General features: G+C 44.5%; 1 long non-coding RNA gene across 1 annotated transcript; it reads right to left on the bottom strand.

The window, feature by feature from the left end:
- Positions 1-599: 599 nt before the first annotated feature.
- Positions 600-12,964, bottom strand: LOC146812358 (uncharacterized). The gene is made up of 4 exons (XR_014965935.1): positions 12,838-12,964; positions 8,880-9,109; positions 1,619-1,744; positions 600-1,350 (listed from the first exon to the last, which is right to left on the bottom strand). It is a non-coding gene; the product is annotated as an uncharacterized LOC146812358 (long non-coding RNA).
- Between the last annotated feature and the right edge of the window lie 8,200 nt (positions 12,965-21,164).

The raw sequence follows: 21,164 nt of genomic DNA, 5'->3' as shown, positions 1-21,164 counted from the left end.
GAAGTGGATTAACTTTTTGGGAAAGGTTTTGTGAAGATTTGTCAAACAGTACCAAAATTATTAGCAATACAAAAATGTTTCTTCCTATAGACACTCTGACCTAACTATAACTACATAGTGGCAACAGCGACAGTGTAAACCAGAGAAGTTCCACTTACCTACTGACATAGTCCCAACGTGGGCAGCAAAGAAATGTCATCATCCTCTCTCTAACAGTCTCTATATGACCTCCTGTGTCAGGATACCCACAACGAGGCCCTTCTTTTGCCCATCAACCCTCTGCATTGGGTGTTAGAAACTTTCCCATGTTCCTTCTTTGTGATTTGAGACACTTTCCATTACTAATGACTGTGTACCGCCCTCCACGCTGAAGTCACCAGTGAGTGGTAGTACCTATAGAATCGATGCAACATTATGTCACCTCCCCCACACCCAACACTCTCTTGCTTCTTCCTCCTCCTCCTACTCACCTGAGCTGGCACCGTGGTTACCTCACAAAGTATACCTTTTGGTAGCTGTTGCTCTGGTCTAACAAGCTGGTCGAACAGGCTCAATGTGAAAAACACCATGGGAAAAGAGATTTCTTATTTCGAAGTGAATCTAAGACACAGTTATTTACTAAATACAGCCCCCTTTGTTTTAATAACACAAAGGTAGTCCAAATATAAAGTTTTACAAATTCACATGTTATAAGCTAAATGTGGATATACACGTGAACTAGTGAGGAGGTTTTTTTCAACAGCTAGATTTTCTGAAAAAAGAAACAAACACATTACCTAGCCTTGCCTACCTTTGAGTATCATTTTAAGGACTTGGCTGTTCTTGTTTAATAGGCTAGAGTACAGTGGATGGCGTGGGAGACTTTCTTTTTACTTTCCTCCTGTGCTAGGTCTGTGTTGCTTATATCACATTTGCCCCATCAAGTGTGAGATCTGTTGATGGTGGAAATAGATTGCAGCACAATAAATCTCACAATTGATAGGAAGAGAATTACCGGATCAATTAAGGGATGGGTATGTGTGGACTTAGTGAAAAGTTGAAAGAGAGAGAGAGAGAGAGATACATTCACCATTGAACCTCTCTCATGGGCATCGCGCATCTCTAATGGAAGAAAAATGACACAAAAATCCTCCTATTTCAAACAGCCTTTAACAATCCACTAACTGTTTTTAAATTAGTTACCATGGCTACAATGTTAAATTGAGGTGGCAGGCATGCACAATTCAAAAATATTTATAAGAAAAATGTTAGTGGATACAAATATTGTAACTGCATTTTGAGATTTTCCGTCTTAGAAGAAGGGCTGAACCACACAGCAGAAGCACCTTGGAGGATTCTTGCAGAAGATATCTATCAAATGAGAAAAGAAAAGAAAGATCAGTATTTGGGAGTTGAGGCAAACAAATTGCACAAACTCTCAAGGTAAGAGACATACACTAGTGTAAGTACCATTAACTAAAGGGCAGTCTAATAGCACCCCCAAACAACTAGCTTCATGCATCCCAAATGATCAGATCACCAGAAGATTAAAAAACAAGTTTAGCTTTGTCCATGTCCCCCACATTAATCACTTTTTTGGCACTTGAGCCACTTGCCAGAATTATTTCAAATAAATCACCTCTTTCTTGTTCGTAAAGTGTGCCTCTTTGAGTATTTTCCCATGTGGGTACCTAGAGATGTGTCCATTTGCTGGATGCTGTTGAGGGCACATGCAGATTTTTATTTTCTTTCAACAGAGACAAACCTGTTCAACAAGAGAAGGAAAAGTAATGTAGTCAATATAAATGTAAAGATCTCAGTAGAACCAAGAGAGGCTGGAGTGAAGTTAACAAAAGGCCAATCAAGTAACACTCCCTGCGATATGTAGAAGGCTGCCAGAGGAAGCCCCCAAATATTGAAAATACCAAGATGCCATAAGCCCCTCCCCTCTATTATGTTAAGTTTGGCATTAACCCCTTCAGCGCGGCGCGGATTTCCGCGCCACGCTGAAGGTTCTGAGCACGGGCGGGGCCATGACGGAACGGTTCCGTCATAAGCACAGCCCAACCGACGTGCATGACGGAACCGTTCCGTCATGCATGTCGAAGGGGTTAATTAATTAATCCAAGTCACTTGTTTCCAAATGAGTGTGGTATCTATCTCTGTATCTCTTTTTCCATTGAAGCCACAATATAAGCAGTTCAGTCCTCTGAATCTTTACTGACAGCCAAGCTATGGGATGAAAGGTTAGACATGGAAAGCATCTTGGGGCATATCATCAAGGACCGGCGATAATTATCGCTAAGCGCACTTAGTGCTAGGATAATTATCGCCGGGGTAACGTAGAATTTTATCGCTGAGATAGCATGCTATTAGCAACACTTATCTCAAAAACGATAAAATTCCAAGCGCTAACTGCCAAATGTGAGATCATCGCTGGAAATCCAGCGATAATCTCACAAAGTTTGGTGATAGCTTGATGATAGAGCAAGGCATACTTAGCCATGCTATCCACCTTCCATAGGATATCGTGGCTAAGTCAGTCTTGAAGCAGGCGTAGGGAAAGTAGCGATAACAGAGGTTATCGCTACTTTGCTTGTCACTCTGCAGGTTAGCGTGCCCATTGATAATTGGAGAAATGTCGCTTAGCGACATTTCTCCAGTTATGTCAGGGCAGGAACGCCCACTTTGCATCTCATTAGAGATGCAAAGCTGGGCGTTCAGAAAACAGGCGCCAATGCAAGGATTCACGCGATAGCGTGACTGTGCTGATTAGGCGATAAAATTATCGCTGCTTTTTGTTCGAAAACTGATGCAAAAGCGGCTATAATTTTTTATCGCCTCCTTGATGATATGCCCCCTTGTTGTTTCAGGAAATGGAAGTGTCCATTTGAGATCGATGCTCATTGCAAAGTCTATGGTTGACTGTAAGGTTGAATAGCTTGTCAGTGCTGCTCCATGTATTACTATTGTTAGACATATCAAATATAAACATAAAATAATGTTTTCTTTTAGTTTTCCTTTTTTTTACTAGCAGACATTTCTGTTATAGTACTATTGTATTAAATTGACTTCTTAGTCCAGTGTAGAGTTCATCTTCTGATTCAGGGACTTCGTCTGGCTGACAATCACTCTTCCTCTTGAAATGTCTGGGAAATCCCTGTCATCCACTGTTGTGCTTTCTGGAGCCTGATCATCTGTGGATTAAATGCTTACTCATTTTGAACATCGTTATTCTCCCCTCTTTCCCTCTTTTTTTTCGTTCTATTTTTTGTATATATATAAGCTCCTCACCTCCTCCATTGTTTCTGCCCCTCCTGTTATACTCACCGATCTGCAGCGTTTAATTCGCCCCACACCTCTCCATCACCATTCCTCCCCGAACCTCCTTGTGCATCCTTTGTTATACTATAGAGGGGCATATCAGCAACAACCAGTGATAATTATCGCTAAGCGCACTTAGCGCTAGGATAATTATCGCAGGCTAGCGTGGATTTTTATCGCTGAGATAGCATGCTATTAGCAACGCTTATCTCAAAAGTGATAAAAATCCTAGCGCTAACTGCCTAACGTGAGATTATCGCTGGAAACCCAGCGATAATCTCACGAAATGTGGCGTTAGCTTGTTGATAGCGCCTCACAAACTTAGCCATGATATCCACCCTCCATAGGATATCATGGCTAAGTCAGTCCTGAAGCTGGCGTAAGGAAAGTAGCGATAACAGGGGTTATCGCTACTTTTCTTGTCACTATGCTTCATAGCGTGGGGCTTGATGATAGGAGAAATGTCGCTTAGCGACATTTCTCCTGTCATGTTAGGTCAGGAACGCCCACTTTGCATCTCATTAGAGATGCAAAGCTGGGCGTTATGATTTCGTGCGCTAAAGCAAGGTTTCAGGCGTTAGCGAGACCTTGCTAATTAGGCGATAAAATTATCGCCGCTTTTCGGACGAAAACGGCCGCAAAAGCGGCGATAATTTTCTATCGCCTCGTTGCTGATATGCCCCATAATTTTTGGGAGTGCGCAGCAGCTGCAATTTCAATGCTGGGTCGCTCCTTTAAAAAAAAAAAAACACTTTTGAGCACAATTACCAAAATATTTTTATTCACTGATCCAAGATTGCCGTCCTCCATCTTGAAAGAGTATATTAAAAAAATACGTTTGCGTCATTTACTGTAGATGGCATGCGTGGTGACGCAATTTAGCATATATGGCATCACACTGGGCAGTTTTAGGAGCATGACGCACATTCTTGGGTACATCTCATCAAGCTCTTTTTTCTTTTTTTGCCGATGCTGCACAGCAATGGTAAAAAGCATTTGTTTATCCATTTGCAAATGCTGCACAGCATCCACAAAAAGCATTGTCAAAGCCAATAGGCCTTTATTCATAGGATTAAGGCGTACCATATGGGCTCTGCTAATACTTGTTCTTATTTACTAATTAAATACACGATATAAGAGGAACGCAAGGGCAAGGCCCTAAAAAGTGCGGGACTTTGGATCAAATTTAAGGCTTTTCTCCCCTTGTGATGGCCCCGTTCTTTGAAGACCGCTTGATTTTATGGAATCCGGACCTGGGTCTGTAATTACACATTTTCCACCGGGGGAAAAGCCATGCAAATTAGCCGATTAACAGGGAGCATGGTCGCCTAATGAGCATTGTTTCAGTGCACGCTGTGCTCATTAAGTGAACCATAAAGCGGTGCCATCAGACCATTTGTTTGGTAGATTTTTGTGACCATTTTCCCCTTCCGTGAAACAGTAGTCCTCACAGGAGCTTCAACTTTTCATTTTGTTTTCTCTGTCATTGCTACCGACCTTTTCAAATTAAAAGTTGGCGAGGATCACAATCAGCACATATATTTTTGTTTTAAGTTTGCTCCTCAGGAAAACACGCCATTAGGAGTTCTGTAAGAGAAGTACCACTTCTAACTGGCACTGCATAAACGCCAGAAAAAAAGATATTGATAGTGAGACACTCACTTGCAGACAAGGTCACAGAGACAAAGAAAATATCATTTAATTCGAAAAGTCTTGAAAGCCAGTTAACAGGCATTTTAATTTTGGGCAAAGGTGAAATTAGTCGCAGCCTTTTAATTAATCAACCATGAAATAAGTCTCAACCTTACGTGCTTTGTCTGCCTGATTGAGGCAGAAACAACAAAAACAGCTTTCAAAGACGGCGCAGGGGAGATTATCTTTCCTTTCACCAGAGTCCCCTGTGCACGTGTGCCTTTGTGGGCCCACTGTGGGGCATATCTACAAGGCGGCGATAAAACATTATCACCGCTTTTGCGGCCGTTTTCGGCCGAAAAGCGGCGATAATTTTATCGCCTTATCTGCAAGGTCACGCTAGCGCGTGAAACCTTGCCTTATCTCCATTTCGCTTAACGCCCATCTTTGCATCCCTAATGAGATGCAAAGTGGGCGTTCCTCCCCAGGATAACGGGAGAAATGTCACTAAGCGACATTTCTCCTATTATCAAGCCTCACACAAAGCAGCATAGCGACAAGAAAAGTAGCGATAACCTCTGTTATCGCTACTTTCCTTACGCCTGCTTTGAAACTGACTCAGCCATGATATCCTATGGAAGGATGGGGAGAGGATGTGGTCCGTCGGCTTAAACTGCTGACTTTTGTGCAGGAAACCAGGGTTCGAGCCTCGAGGTCGCGTCCACATCCTGTGATTCTGGGCAAATCACCTAATCTCCCCGTGCCTGAATATGTAATGTAAATACGGTGCTCATGTACAGCGCTCCAATACCTTCAGGTCGTGTTTGCGCTATATCAAAGATGCAAAAAAAAAAAAAAGGTGGATATCATGGCTAAGTATGTGAGGCCCTATCAGCAAGCTATTGCCAAACTTCGTGGGATTATCGCTGGGTTTCCAGTGATAATCTCACGTTTGGCAGTTAGCGCTAGGATTTTTATCGCTTTTGAGATAAACGTTGCTAATAGCACGCTATCTCAGCGATAAAAATCCACGCTAGCCAGCGATAATTATCGCCAGTTGTTGCGGATATGCCCCTGTGTTCTTTTTTAGAATCTTTGCGCCTCATTTAAAAAAAAGTAGAGCAGGGCAATGCAGCACGTCTTTTTGCTGCGCTGCCCTTCGCCAGTTTGAAAGGGCGGGAATGTACCTTATTTGAGAGATAATGTGCAACCCTCTCCTTTCCCAGCCAGCGTCGGTGCACAATTTGGTCGCTAGTGCCAAGGCAGGCACCCCAACAATGTCTGCTTTGTTGGCAAGATTGTTTTTGTGCATAGATACAGCCCTCCCTCCTTGACATACAGTGGACACCCCAATCCTATAGCCATCCTTAACCTCAAATGCTGCATGTAGGACTAAATGTTCTAAACATTACCTCCTACTTTTTCTGTCGTGTTCCACGTCTCAGTGTCTCACTCATGTGGCGCCAGCTACCCTCAACATATTTTATTAATATATATATTTATACGCACCAAGAATGGGTCAGGATTCGACCTTATGTTCCAGATTCTTTCATATAGTCCAAACAATGTCATCCAAAACATGCAGGCTTAAACCATATCTTAATGTTAAACTAAACTGAACAGTTCTGACAATTTAAGGCTCCACTGTAGACCATATTGTATTGATCTGCTGGACATTTTTTAGTGTCCCAGCATATGCCCTTGTAACCGGCCACTCCCAGAGGGCTGGCCTTTACACTCATCGCACACCCATCCATCACAGGTGTCACGGGTCAGGTGACCCTGCCAATAAAAGGGGCTGGGTGCACGTGCCCGGGCTAGTTCCAGTTACCCCAACGACATGCCCATTTCCTGTGTATGGCTGCATGAGGGCCTAGGGCCCTAGACCTTACACCCATGTTCTGCATTTTTATCCTGAATGCACTCCAGTACCCTCATTGCACAAACCAACCCCAATGGGACATAAAACACATAAACATCCTCACTCCTCTACTGTGGCTGCTAAAACAGACCCACAGTGCTTTGAAAGGGACTTTTGACAGTATAGGTAAGGCAGTATACAGGTAACCAGAGCCATGCCGGGATAGTGCCCTGCATGGAAAGAAACTTGGCGCTGTCCCTGAAGCTGGTGAATTTAATAAGGAAGCAGGGAGTCCATTTTGTGTTTGCAGGTCATTCACGCATGAACGAAGTGACGGACATCCGAGCACAAACTTTTCGGCTTCTCCCCCAAACTTTCCGATTCATTCGCAGAGTAGCTCGATTACACTAGTGGAAAGTTATTATTAGTGGTGCCAATGGGAGGTGTTTGTGTGTGCCAGCAGGGGGGTGGGAGGGAGATGGAGAGGAAGGAAGAGGGTTAATATACCATGACTTAGATACAGGATCACTTCGCGATCCCTCCTTTGCACCTTCTACACACCACCCCGTCCTATTTTCTAACCCTGCCTCATTTGTAGCTTGCATCTTGAAAGGTCCTTTTTATTAACTTTTCTAAAGTTCTGATGGTTCCATCGGGTGTTGCCTGTATGAATAGGATTCACCAAAACGGCCTATAAAGTCTTTTGTGCAGAGGTCCAATTTATCAGAGACAGGGCCAAAGACACCCGCTGTTGCAACACCTTGCACACATTTATTTAATTGAATATCTACGTTTCCAATAACAAATCCCAGAGTTCAGAGAACATTTAGAGAACGCCCTGCTACAATTAATGCACACTCACATGCATGGTTTCAGAAATTCATTACAGAGATGGGAGCCAAAGAACAATATACAATCGGTTCTCAGTTTATGTACATTTAAAGTTTTAGTTGTATTTATTTGCTATTTTTTCAGCTTTTCCATGTGCCAATAACTCATTTTGTTCTTCAAAAAAACATTTATTTGTTGATTGACATAGTTCAAAAAGTCCTATTCATAGTTCTAAGTATTGGTGTTGACCAAGGAGGAGGGGCCCACATAGAATTTATAAAAGGGATATCTTATCTGTGGAGTGAGCATATGTTTAATTCATTCATAAATTCATAAGCACTTTTCATTTCAGGAGGACACGTTACAAAGATTTCATTAATGTGTATGTTTCCAGTAGAGCATACTTAAAACCAGGGCAGGCTTCAGCGCTGGTGGCTCCAAGTGCGACAAAATGTTTTGCCTCCCCCCCCTTACCGCCTCCTCGGATTCTCTCACTACCACTGGACAAAAGTGCCCCTCATCTCTCAAATCATAAGTTATTGCTAAACATAGTGCCCCCCTGAAGTCAACGCCCTCTTCACAGGTCAGCGCCCAGTGTGGCAGCACCTGTCGTACTGCCCTAAAACCGGCCCTGCTTCAAACAGCTTGTTGCTTACACTCCCAGTGAATCAGATAGCCTCAACCTGGAGCAAATTACTTATTTTCTCATCCCTACGTTGCAACTTTCCCTGTTCTCCCCACCATATCTTCTAGCCCCCACTTCATGTGTCCTTTGTCCCGGTACCCCCATCATTGCCTTCATTCCTCACTGCTTTCAGCCGCCACCTCACCGTTCATTCGAATCCTCCTTCTCAACCTTTGTTACTTCTTCACATGAACATCAATTCACAAAACTGCCAGGGATAACGGAAGTGACACCGTTTGCCACCGATGACATCATAGAGTCAAGCACATGCCCCATCTATGGCCACTAATAAAGCCCTTGCTAATTGTGTGCTTGGAGAATGCTGGAGTGGGAAATACAGACAGGAAACAAGGCTCGTTGAGCAGTTAACTTCTTAGGTCCAAGTCTTCCAGACAACGCAGCTGTCTGGCTTGCTTATGACATCTTGGGGACATTCAGAAAGCTTCCCTGGGAATGTATTCCACCCATTGCTTACCATTGACTTTATGGTTTGTAATTCACATTTGCTTGCTTTTTATTTGCTGGCTTTATTTGTTTTAGGCTGTCCAGATTGAGTTTGTCCCTTACCTTGTCCAAACCCTATTTACTGTATTCTTCCACCAGTACTGGATTTCTGTAAACAGGTCTTTAAATCTTGTTCTTATCTTGTCACATTTGCTGTGCATTCAAAGACAGAGGTCAAATGCCAGGCTCTGGAGCTTGGTGTTTACTTTTCCTGTTCTGACTTCAAAGTGAGAGGATTTATGTGACAATCATGCTGGGTATTCTGGATGTGCTGTACAACATTATCTTTTTTCCTAGCACAAAACAAAATGAATATATCTGTAAATGAACTGTGCAGATATTTTTAAAATATGGAAAGCACAAATGAAGCACGTTTTTTGGTAAGTCTGAAGTGTGGTGGAAACAAATATTTGTGTACGATCAAAACAAATCAAAATACACTAGGTGATGACATTTCCACACATTATCGTTTATGTGCGGTATACTTTTATCAGTAAAACTGTGTATCTGTGTAAATGTAATGGTCATTTCAATTGAAGATGCATTGTCTGTACTGGCAGTGCGCTCCACTTTACCCCACTCCATGCCACTGCACTCTACTCCGCACCACTCCACACTATGCCACTCCACACCACTTTACACTGCATGACAGCACTCTACTCTGCACCAGTCCACTCTACATTACTTCACTTGATGTCGCTTACTCTACCCCACTCTACTCTATTTTAATGCACTCTACCCCACACTACTCTACCTTGCACCACTGAACTCTTTGCCACTGAACTCTAAATCAATCCACTCTAAGCCACTGTAATCTACTCTACAACACTGCACTCTACGACACTCTCCTCTATGCCACTGCACTCTATGCCACTTCACTCTACTCTGAAACAATCTACTCTTCACCACTGCCCTTCATGCCACTCTATTCCACTCTGCGCCATTCCACTCTACGCCACTGAAATCTACCCTACACTACTCCACTCTACCCCACTGCACTCTATGTCACTCTATTCTACACTGCTGCACTCTATGCCACTGCACTCTTCATCACTGCACTTTATGCCACTTTATTCAAAACCAATACGCTATGTGCCACTGCAATCTATGCCAATCTACTCTACACCAATACTCTTTACGCCAATCGACTCTGCACCATTGCACTGTAGGCCACTATACTCTATTCTGCAACACTCTACTGTACACCATTGCACTCTCTGTCATTTTACTCTTCACTACACTAGGACACTGCACTCTACACTAATGAACTCTACGCCACTCTATACCTGGGATCACCCCATTTTATTATACATAAGCTTCAGGTGATCCAGAATTGTGCGGCCCGCTTGCACCTCTAGATCCCTTGCAGGCAATCTGTTGAACCTGTTTTAAAGAGTCTTCATTGGCTCACCGTGAGGGCAAGAATACAATTCAAGGCCAAGTGCTTGGCCCACAAGGCCTTTTGGAGGAAAGGGCCCGGTCATTACCCATTCCTTCATCACCCCCTACCATCCCTCACGGAATCTCCGCTCTAGTTCCTCTTTTCTTGCCGTCTCTACCAAAATACGAAGATCAAGATGGGGAGGACGCTCTTTTTCTTTAAGTGCCTCTAATCTCTGGAATACCCTTCCTCTAAATCTCCGGAAGGAGCCAAACTTAATGGCGTTCAGGAAACTTTTAAAAACTTGCCTCTTTAAGGACTCTCTATAAGTTCTCTGTTCAATATCCATTTACGTCAGTCCACAGCGCTGGGAGGCCTCAGTGTAGCCATGCGCTATATAAATTCAAATTCATTCATTCAATTAATTCAAATTCATTCATTCATTCACTCTACACTACACCACTGCACTCAATGGCACTCTACTCTGCAACACTGCACTCTCTGCTACTGAACTCTGCGCCACTCTACTCTGGACCACTCTACTGTACGCCACTCTACTGTGCGCCACTCTACTCTGCACCACTTTACTCTGAGCCACTCTACTCAGAGCCACTCAACTCTGAGCCTCTCTATTGCACTCCGTGTCAATGCATTCTACACTAATACACTCTACGCCACTCCAATCTACTGTGCACCACTGCACTCTTTGACACAGCTCTCTATGGCACTTCACTCTACGCCTTTCTACTCTACTCTACTCTGCACCACTCTAATCTATGCCAGTGTGCTTTACGCTAATCTACTATGCACCTCTGCACTCTTTGCCACTGCACCACTGTACTCTGCACCACTCTATGCCAATACACTCTATGACAGCGCACTCTATGCCACTCTACTATGTAAGACTGCACACTTCGCCACTGATCTCAACACCGCTCTTCTCTGCACTACTGCACTCTATATCACGCCACTCTATGCCATTGTACTCAACTCTGCACCACTCAACTATACACCTCTCCATTGCACTCAATGCCACTACACTCTACTCAGCATAACCCCACTCCAATCTATTCTGCACCACTGCACTCAATGTCACTGCACTCTATACCGCTCTACTCTAATCCACTTCACCTACACCACTCTACACCTCTGCACTCTACCCTACACCCAAGGGTGTAACTTTAGGGGGGTGTTTGGGGTGTTACACCCTCCCCCCAATAAATGTATGTTCTGATAAACAGTTGGGTGTAAATGCTTTCAGTTGGGTATGAAAAGGTGTCTGCCTCATTTCAACAGCAATTTTTCATTCACACAGACAAAAATACACAATACACTCTTTCTCCCCCGTTTTGAAAGTCCTAAAAAACATTGGCTATTTTACAAAATATCATGGTTCTCTCACTTAGTACTCCTTGCAATCCTCATTCCTCTCCCTTTCCACTGCCCATTATATTCCAGCGTGATTGGTGGGAAAATCTGAAGCCCACCCCCCCAATCTTACTGACCAAGCTACGCCCCTGCCTGCACCACTCCACTCCATGGCACTTCACTCTACTCTGAAATATTCTACTCTGCGCCACGGCACTTTACGCCACTGCACTCAACGCCACTGCAATCTACTCTGCACCACTCTACTACACGTCACTGCACTTTATGCCAGTCTACTCTGCACCACTGTACTTTATGCCACTTCACTCTAGTCCACTCTACTCCACTCTACGACACTACTCTCCATGATACTCCACTCTATTGTGCTCTATTCCATTAAACTCTACTCCACACTACTCCAATTTAGGACACTATACGCAACTGCCTTTATGCCACTTTAGGACACTTTACTCCACTCTATTGTATGACACACTACTCAACTCTACTTCACACCACTGCTTCACTATACTGCACTCCACTCTATGCCACTCGATTCTGACACTCTATGCCACTCCACTCTATTGCTCTCTATGCCATTCCACTCTCCTACACTACTCCACTGTACGCTACTCCACTCTACGACAAGCTACTCTGGTGTACGTCACTCCACTCTAACCAACACCCTCTTTGCCACTCCATTCTGCTCTACACCACTCCATGACACTCAATGCCAGTCCACTCCATAACACTCTGCTCCACTCTGACACTCTGCTTCCCTCAATGCTATTCCACTCTACGCCTTTCCACTCTGACACTCTACTCCCTCCACAACACTTTACAATACTCTAAACCACTCTACTTTATGCCACTCCATGCCACTCCACTCCACTCTACACCACTCTACACCAGTCTGCACCACTTTTAATGCCACTCCACTCTACACGACTTTATGACACTCCACTCCACTCTTGTTTACCCCACTAACTTTTAGCCATGCTGAACAGCAACCACACCAGTGTACAACATTGCTAAAACATATTGGCACAACAAATAACTCTTGCATAGGCAAGACCTATTGGCTTTGCCCATTCTTTTTGTTCCTGCACTTCCTTCCTGGCTTCTAAGACAAGGGGCAGCAGAGGCAGTATCAGGGCCACTGTCCATAGAAGATGTCCATTCTGCTTCCATTCGCCACATTATTACTTCCATTCCTCAACTTTGTCACTTCTTGATCTCTCCCCATTTTCTTCTACAACTCTAGCCCACACTCACCCTCCGTCTCTCTCCTCTTACAATTCCCACTGACCCAGCAGTCTTAAAGCACCATGATCTGGTCACAGGGGCAGCCGTTGCACTATATAAAAACAAAGGAAACATATAATCAAGGCTTCCTTTAGGGAGAGGTAGGCCTGGGAGTCACATAGCACTATCCAGCTCACACATCATCCGTTTTTTATAAGAACAATTGCCTTTGGTGATCATACTTTGTGTGTTGCTATAATTAGCCCAGTGCTTAATTTGAGAAATTGGTTTATGGTGCTCTGCATCAGCAATTCATTTTCAGCACCAGCACTAATGGCACTGCGCCACAGTCCACCACTTGGTGGCACTGTCTAATTTTGAGATAAGCACAACAACAGTCTTTAATAATAATTAATAGTGCATAAAAAATTAATAATACCTGGTGCTCATGCCATTCTTATAGCTTTGGGTGGACTGGAATAGTCTGAATTATCACACTTGAAGGAGTGTTGTGGTTTGTTGTTGTGTTGGTGCTGTCATTGTCAGTGCTGGCAGGGGCAATGAGGGGCCTCCTGAAAAGGATCCTGGCACTGACTCCTTCACAAACTAAGCACTGAATTAGCAAACTATGCTTCGAAAATCATGCCATGCTATAGTGCCTTCCTTCCCAGTGCTGCTCACAGTACCAGGGGGCAAACACTGCCACACAAACCCCATTATTGTGGTCTACAGCTGTGCTGCCAACCCCAGTGTTGTAGACTCATGTTGCCACTTTATTGCCAGTGTTGCAGTCCCCTGCTGCCCTGCCACATTGCCAGTGTTGTTCTCTACCGCTCTCCTACTAGACCCAGTCTTCAGCTACCATGTCAGTCTCAGGGTTGTGTTATCCTGCTGCCATTCCAGTCCATAGGTTGTGGTCTCCTGCTACCAAAAAGTCCCAGTGTTGTGATCTCCTGCTGTGTTATTAGTTCCAGTGTTGTGCCCTCCTGCTGCCATGCCAGGCCGAGTGTTATGGGTTTCCGGTTGCCATGGCAGTCTCAGTGTTGTGGTGTCCCAACGCTGAATACTAGTAGTCACTAGCAGCTGGTGTGCTGGGCCAGGGGACGACGGATGAAGAAATCACTAAAATACAAAGTTAAAAAAAGAACTTACCTGCAGCATCGCCACCCACTGAAACTCAGCTCTTCTGCTTCTTCCTCGCTGCAAGGCTCCCAGCTTCTCCTGCGGCCAATCCTGACGCTGCTCTCACGCATGAGACTCCGTGCATGATGCTGCTCTCATGCATGAGAGCAGCATCCGGAATGGCCTGAGCGCTCCGGATTTGCGCTTCCAGGGAGACTGGGAGCCTGAGCTTGCTGACTCCAACCCGGCAACATAGCTCGGGTGGAGACAGCTCAGTTCTCATGTCGATTTGGCCATCCTGAGACAGCCAGCCAAACCCACATGCACACTGAAGGCAGTGCCCAACACTACCCTTGTGACTTGCACCGCGATGGCCCTGCCCCGAAGACTCATTCAAGGGAAGAAAAAATAAAACAATAATAAACACATTTTATTATAGTTTTGTTTTTCAAATTTTGAGGCTGGTGGGGTGATGAGGGGGCGACGCTCCTCCGCCATAGCAGAGAAGCCACTGCTGCTAGTAGTCATTGCAGTCCAGGGCTACAGACCCCTGTTACAAATGCCTCTTTCTGTGCCCTATTCTGTTGCTCTGATGCAAGACCCCATCAGGCAGCCAGTATCTCAAATGCCGGTTCCAAGAATGCACCCCATTGCTCCCATGCCCTCCTCAGTAAAGCAGCCTGCTACTGACACTGTCCTTTTCTACAGCTCCCCTCCCTGCTTCCGGTCATGCCCTGTGCTGAGGATTGCCTTTCACATGCCTTTGTGGCTCAGCATTGAGTATGCAACTAGATAGTCTTCCAGGTCTCTCCAAACCCCAGTGTATCTAATGCATTTAAATAGGAGATTTAAGGGGTTATAGCGGGTCTTTTATTAGCACTCAATGTCATCGTTTGACGTTCCTAATATTGGTTACTTTGAAGTAATGTAAAGTTGGATGACCCCTCAGAGGGCTTCAAGTGTCATTGGTGATTTTTCCACTCAAAAGGTATTGCTCGTGATTCGAATTAGCTAACAAAAGCTTGCAATGGGAATTGTAAACATTGACCAATGCATTTCTGGAAACAAGTTTCCTTCAGGGTAATATTTTCATGGAAATTTACATCTAGAAAAACAATAGAAATTAATTCAGTCTCAAGTTCGTCAATACCTAATTGATACACAGACTTACGCTACTGGCTATTTAATATGCCTCATACCAGAAATGCACAATGTAGTTGGAACATTCCTAAAAGCATTGCCTACAATGTAAACAACAATAGCATTCATGCAAATGTTTGGCTACTTGTTGGGAAAGAGAAAGGCTCCCTGCGTGGCTCATAAGTGTGACTGCACATGCCTTAAGTTCAACATATCAAACTCTTTAGATTTTTGACCCTATGCACTCAGCACACATGGCCGTCAGGTGTTCTTTTGGGGGGATTGCAAGCCAGAGCCAGGCGCTGTGGTCTGGAGTGGGACACAAGGTGCACCCTTTTTATCCATCAGAGCCAATGTCAGCTCACCAAGGTGTGGAGGACTAAGGGGCCAATTTGGATGTGGGTCAGAAAGTCTCCGGCCTCCGGCCGCAGGCTTTTCGACCCACATCCAAGGTTTTAAATCCCACAGCCTTATTTCACTGAAGGCTGTTGGATTTGAAACCAGCCAATCAATCTGACTGGTTTCCGACTCAAGGAGTCCTTCGGCCAGTAGGAGGCCACAGATAATACCCAATGGACCTCCTTTACGCCATGGTGATTATAACGTCGGTTTCGGGCAGGCTTTTCATGTTGGACTTTCCAACATGAAAAGTCTGTCGGAAAGCGACTTTGGGGCCGCTAGCATGGACCCCATGCCTCTGCAGCCTCCTGTTGGGGGGCACCTATGGTACCCCCTGTAAATTCCTGAACTGATAAGATAGTAAATAATGCAGTTGGGACCACCTACCAGAGGTCGGGCGGTCCAGATTCTACAATGGTGCCTGACATCGTAATCAGCACCTTAGTGTTGGGGCAGCGAGAAAATGTCATGACAATGCATGCCTTTTTCCTTTCCTCTGTTAGGGACAGTCATTTACTGGTATCTCTTGAATTCATCTGCCAGCTGCCTGCACCTTAGTATCTCGCCCATAAGTATGGGAAATGGATTACGTATGTAAGTACTTCTGCCTGTAGAGGATGGTTGTGTGCATGAGTGTCACATGTGGCTGTAGCCACAATGGAATCCATCTTGTATTGGTATATCCCAGTGATACCTAAGATGGAGGATTGTGAGAGTCCCAGACAGCAATGTGATTTGCAGGGCTTCATCCAGGACATCCCAGGGACTGTTTGTATCAGGCCAGAGTTGTGGGTGAGGAGGATGAGAGACAGAGGACTACTTTAAAACCTAGGGAGTTTCCCCTGCCCTTTTTAGCCCTAATATTCACCAAAAGGTCAATCCCTTACATGTAAATAGGTAGTTAAAGGGGACAGCTCCTCTCTTTTGTATCTTTGCTTTGTGTCTCTCTGGACAGGAGACCCCCAGCTCCACACCACCTTCCTGCTGCCAAACTCTGTAACAGTCTGAGTAAATAAGCAAAAGGTTCAAAACCGGTTTCACAGCTGCGTTTTGAGATATTTTAATGTTTCCTGCAACTTAAGTAGACAGATAGAATAAAAACTTCAAGACAGGCTGAAAAGATTTCTCTCCAGAATCCAGGATCTCTACACAAGTGGCGACTGAGAAACTCTTTGAGCTTCTGGTTTGGGTACTATCACCAACTCCTTGTGATAAGTTTTGGATAAAAAACCTTTAGACCTCTACCAGACTGCTGGGAGAGGCTGCATTGGCCCTGCTTTGAGGAAGATTTGTTATAACCTGTTGTGTTGTGTGCATCTTCCTTATTACTATTCCGTCCCTTGCTGCTCAGCCATGTGTGATGTCACTAAGAATGTTGAGTGTGAGGGACTGGAGGAGTTGGCAGTTGGAAGAGATGGGCTGAGCAGCAGGGAGGCTGCTCCTGGTGGGCTTTTACTTGAGGCTTTACTAGAGATCTTACCATCATATTTGATCCTGTAACCTGCCTAATAAATATACAACCTGTTCTACGTTACCTGGCTACCTGATTGATGCTTCATTATTACACTGGCGACGACTGGAAAGAACCTACTTCAATGGACTATGGTTTCTGTTGCTTAAAGGATTTTCAAGAGAAAAGGAAAAAATTTCAAGAGAACTTTCAAGCTGGTTGCTGATAGAAACTGTACTGAAACTGTACATGCTGCGTATTTGCTGAAGGAAACTGTTCTCTAGCTAAAGATGTGTGTAAAGTGATTGAAACTGGAACTGAAAAAGGAACTTAAGAGGGATTACAAGTGAACTTTTGGAAGCTGACACTCAAGAGCCCCACCAGTGACCTATCCATCGGTCGCCCTAAATTGTGAGTGCCAGTTCGTTTTGAAACTCTACGTGTTGAGGAGGGTTGGTTGTAAATACCCTTTCACCTTCTTTACTAGTCAGCGAGAAGCTACTGTGGAAATTGCTGACATCCAATTATTATGGAAGAGTTGCTTTGCCCCAGCTATCTGTTTTGTGAGAGGCGATGGACACTCTGTATCTGCTGTTTTGAGGTAGATGTTGGAGTTGTGGGTTGTTTGCTGCATGGCTCACTGGAGGAAGCGGTGATGTTGTGGAGTTGCACGGGACTGGTGCAGTGAGATGCTGTGAACGTGGGCCTCGGCGCTCGTGAGGACGAGGAGCGACGCGATCTAATGGAGATGGGCACAAAAAAAAAAATGAACTTTGGTGCAGGTCTGACTTCCCTGCGGGGCACAATGTTTGTGGGAGGTTTGTATTCTGTGAGGCACTGACTGTCTAGAAAAGAAGAAATTTACTTTAAGACTTTGTCTTTGTCCGTTCGACAACTGCCATCTTGATGTTTAAAACACTCAAGCGTGAGTTACAATCAGCGCGTGCAGTCTTACCTTGATTGTCTTGATTTGATTCTCTCCGACGCTCCAGGCTGCTCGCGGTGTGCGCCTGCTTCTGGACGCGTGCTTGCACGGGCGTGCTGTGAGCCATCCAGCCCAGCGTCATTAACGTGCCGCCATCTTTGGTTTACCTACATGGTGGGAATTACGCTCTACAAGCTGTATGAAGGTGGAAACGGAATACTGCCAACCATGACTTGAAACTTGATTCTGAAGAGGTGTTGGAGTTTTCCTGTAGTATGGCTCACACTGTGTGCATGAGCGGCTGGCGGGTGAGGGAGGCATAATGGTGAGTCTAAGTTTACCGAGTATGTAGCTCATTCATCTTGTCAAAGTGGACAGTTTCCTGCTCTGAGACGCATTAAAAACACTGAACTTTTGAGTGGAAATTTCGGGTGAGAGATCGCTCACCGGAGTATGGGACTTTCACTTCATTTTTTTTTTTTAATATTTGTTAATTTCTTCTAAAAGTGGTTTGAGTGTTTGGGGTAGTTACTATATTGTGGGATGGTAACTCGTTTTATGAGTGGTGAATTCTCGTGGGTTAATGAGTGATCTAGTTCTGTTGTCAATGGGAGGTGTTTTTCCCCTATAGGGTGACGTTATTCCCCTATTTCTGTGATTTGCGTTATGGTGTATCATAGGGAGGTTTATTTTCCCTATTTCTGAGTCTAAGGGAGGTGTTTTTCCCCTATAGGGTGACGTTATTCCCCTATTTCTGTGATTTGCGTTATGGTGTATCATAGGGAGGTTTATTTTCCCTATTTCTGAGTCTAAGGGAGGTGTTTTTCCCCTATAGGGTGACGTTATTCCCCTATTTCTGTGATTTGCGTTATGGTGTATCATAGGGAGGTTTATTTTCCCTATTTCTGAGTCTAAGGGAGGTGTTTTTCCCCTATAGGGTGACGTTGTTTCCCTATTTCTGTGATTTGCGTTTTGGTGTATCATAGGGAGGTTTATTTTCCCTATTTCTGAGTCTAAGGGAGGTGTTTTTCCCCTATAGGGTGACGTTATTCCCCTATTTCTGTGATTTGCGTTATGGTGTATCATAGGGAGGTTTATTTTCCCTATTTCGGAGTCTAAGGGAGGTGTTTTTCACCTATAGGGTGACGTTATTCCCCTATTTCTGTGATTTGCGTTTTGGTGTATCATAGGGTGGTTTGTTTTCCCTATTTCCGAGTTTAAGGGAGGTATTTTTCCCCTATAGGGTGACGTTGTTCCCCTATTTCTGTGATTTGCGTTATGGTGTATCATAGGGAGGTTTATTTTTCCTATTTCTGAGTCTAAGGGAGGTGTTTTTCCCCTATAGGGTGACGTTTTTTCCCCTATTTCTGTGATTTGCGTTATGGTGTATCATAGGGGGGTTTGTTTTCCCTGTTTCCGAGTTTAAGGGAGGTGTTTTCCCCTATGGCGTGGTGTGTTTACCCCATTGCTGTTCTTTGGTTGGTGGTGTTTACCCATCTAATTAGTTTCCCTAGGGAAGGGGATGGGGTTCATTATTCTTTTGCTTTAGTGATTTTCTTGCAGGTATTTTCTGATTTGATGTATATTTACTTGTATAATGTATTTTCTGTTTATGTAAGCGATGGAGTTTTTGGTGATATTTTGATTTTGTGTATTTGTATCTTCATACTTTGTTTTCGTAAGGAAGGAAGATGTGTTATAACCTGTTGTGTTGTGTGCATCTTCCTTATTACTATTCTGTCCCTTGCTGCTCAGCCATGTGTGATGTCACTTAGAATGTTGGGTGTGAGGGACTGGAGGAGTTGGCAGTTGGAAGAGATGGGCTGAGCAGCAGGGAGGCTGCTCCTGGTGGGCTTTTACTTGAGGCTTTACTAGAGATCTTACCATCATATTTGATCCTGTAACCTGCCTAATAAATATACAACCTGTTCTACGTTACCTGGCTACCTGATTGATGCTTCATTATTACAAGATTGTTTACCTACTCCTCAAGGGGACATTGGAGGTGCCTTTGCATGAGGAAGGTGCTGCTGAGCAGAAGAAGGACTACGAAGGGGCAGAGGAGTAAAGAACCAAAGCCTCCGGCTGTGACACATGAAATGATCTATATTGCTGTACTAGTGAGTGTAGCTTAGAAGGCCTGAAGTGTCTCCGCGGCATGAGTGGAAGCTAATGCACCTGAGAGTGTGGTGTGTGATGAATCTCAACATTGCTTGAGCAACCCACAAGTGACCAAGCGCTGGAAAGAGTCAGGGCTCTAGAGAATTATGACCACTTCTCAGTATGAGGAGTGAGGCATCTCTCACTGTCAGAGGTGATCTCAACCAACTTGAAATATGCATCACTGCAACCTGTGGTGGGCACTGAGCTTGTTTAGGTGGTGAGTTTGTGAATGGGCCAGAATTAGAATTTAAGAGTCAATGTCCACTAGATCACAAGCAATGCGATTCAGGCACTAAATCCAATCTGGACAGGTGCTATCACAACTTACCTGAACCATCATGTGCAGGCACACCAGTCACAGAGTGCGACCATGTGGGCTGGAATGGGGCTAACACATTAGGCAGAGTCGCCACTGTAATCTTCGTTGGGTGGGTGATGCCTAAAGCACCCTAAATGTAGATGACTTCCTCTTATGAACACTAAATATTGACTGTGATGCCTGCTCTACCAAGACTGAAAGGACAGAAGGTACTATGCAAAAGGAAAGATAGCGCAAGAGGAGGAACCCATTCCTTAGTGGAAGGAGTATTCACCAACATCAGCCAAGGCCAGGTCAGCCTCCACAGGCATTTTTTATTGAGTCCTTGTGTGTAGGTGAAATGATGAACCAGTGTAAGACCATTAGTCCTACTTTTAATAAGTGTACCTGAGTTCAATACAAACATCTGTCTTTCTTGTTCTCAGATAACGTTTAGGAACATCTTGTTAACGAACAGGTGTAGTTGAGATCTTCGTGACACATTATCCCTTTTAGATTCACTAGTAGGCCTCAACTTGCGAGGTGCTATACATATGTCGAGCATGACAGAGGTACAGAGGTTTCTTGCTACTGCTGCATGCATAAGACATATCCAATATGTCCACCAAGGGTCGGCACTGCAAAGAAAGCCGTAGGTGTTGGTAGTGTGCGATAAGGCTAAGCACAACTGAGAGGAGACCCACCAAAATGCATTATGTGGCAAGGGCTAGTGCCCAGTGAAGGGCATGGTTTTGTAAGTGCGTAAGTCGAAAGGATAGTCCAACATGGCTGGACAGGGCGAGGAATGTTCTGCTTTCACAGCATATTATTATGTGCCACAAGAAGGGAAAGTGAATGTG

This window comes from Triturus cristatus, chromosome 7, assembly GCF_964204655.1.
Source record: "Triturus cristatus chromosome 7, aTriCri1.1, whole genome shotgun sequence".
Taxonomy (NCBI): Eukaryota; Metazoa; Chordata; class Amphibia; order Caudata; family Salamandridae; genus Triturus; species Triturus cristatus.
This window is presented reverse-complemented; position numbering and strand designations above follow the sequence as displayed.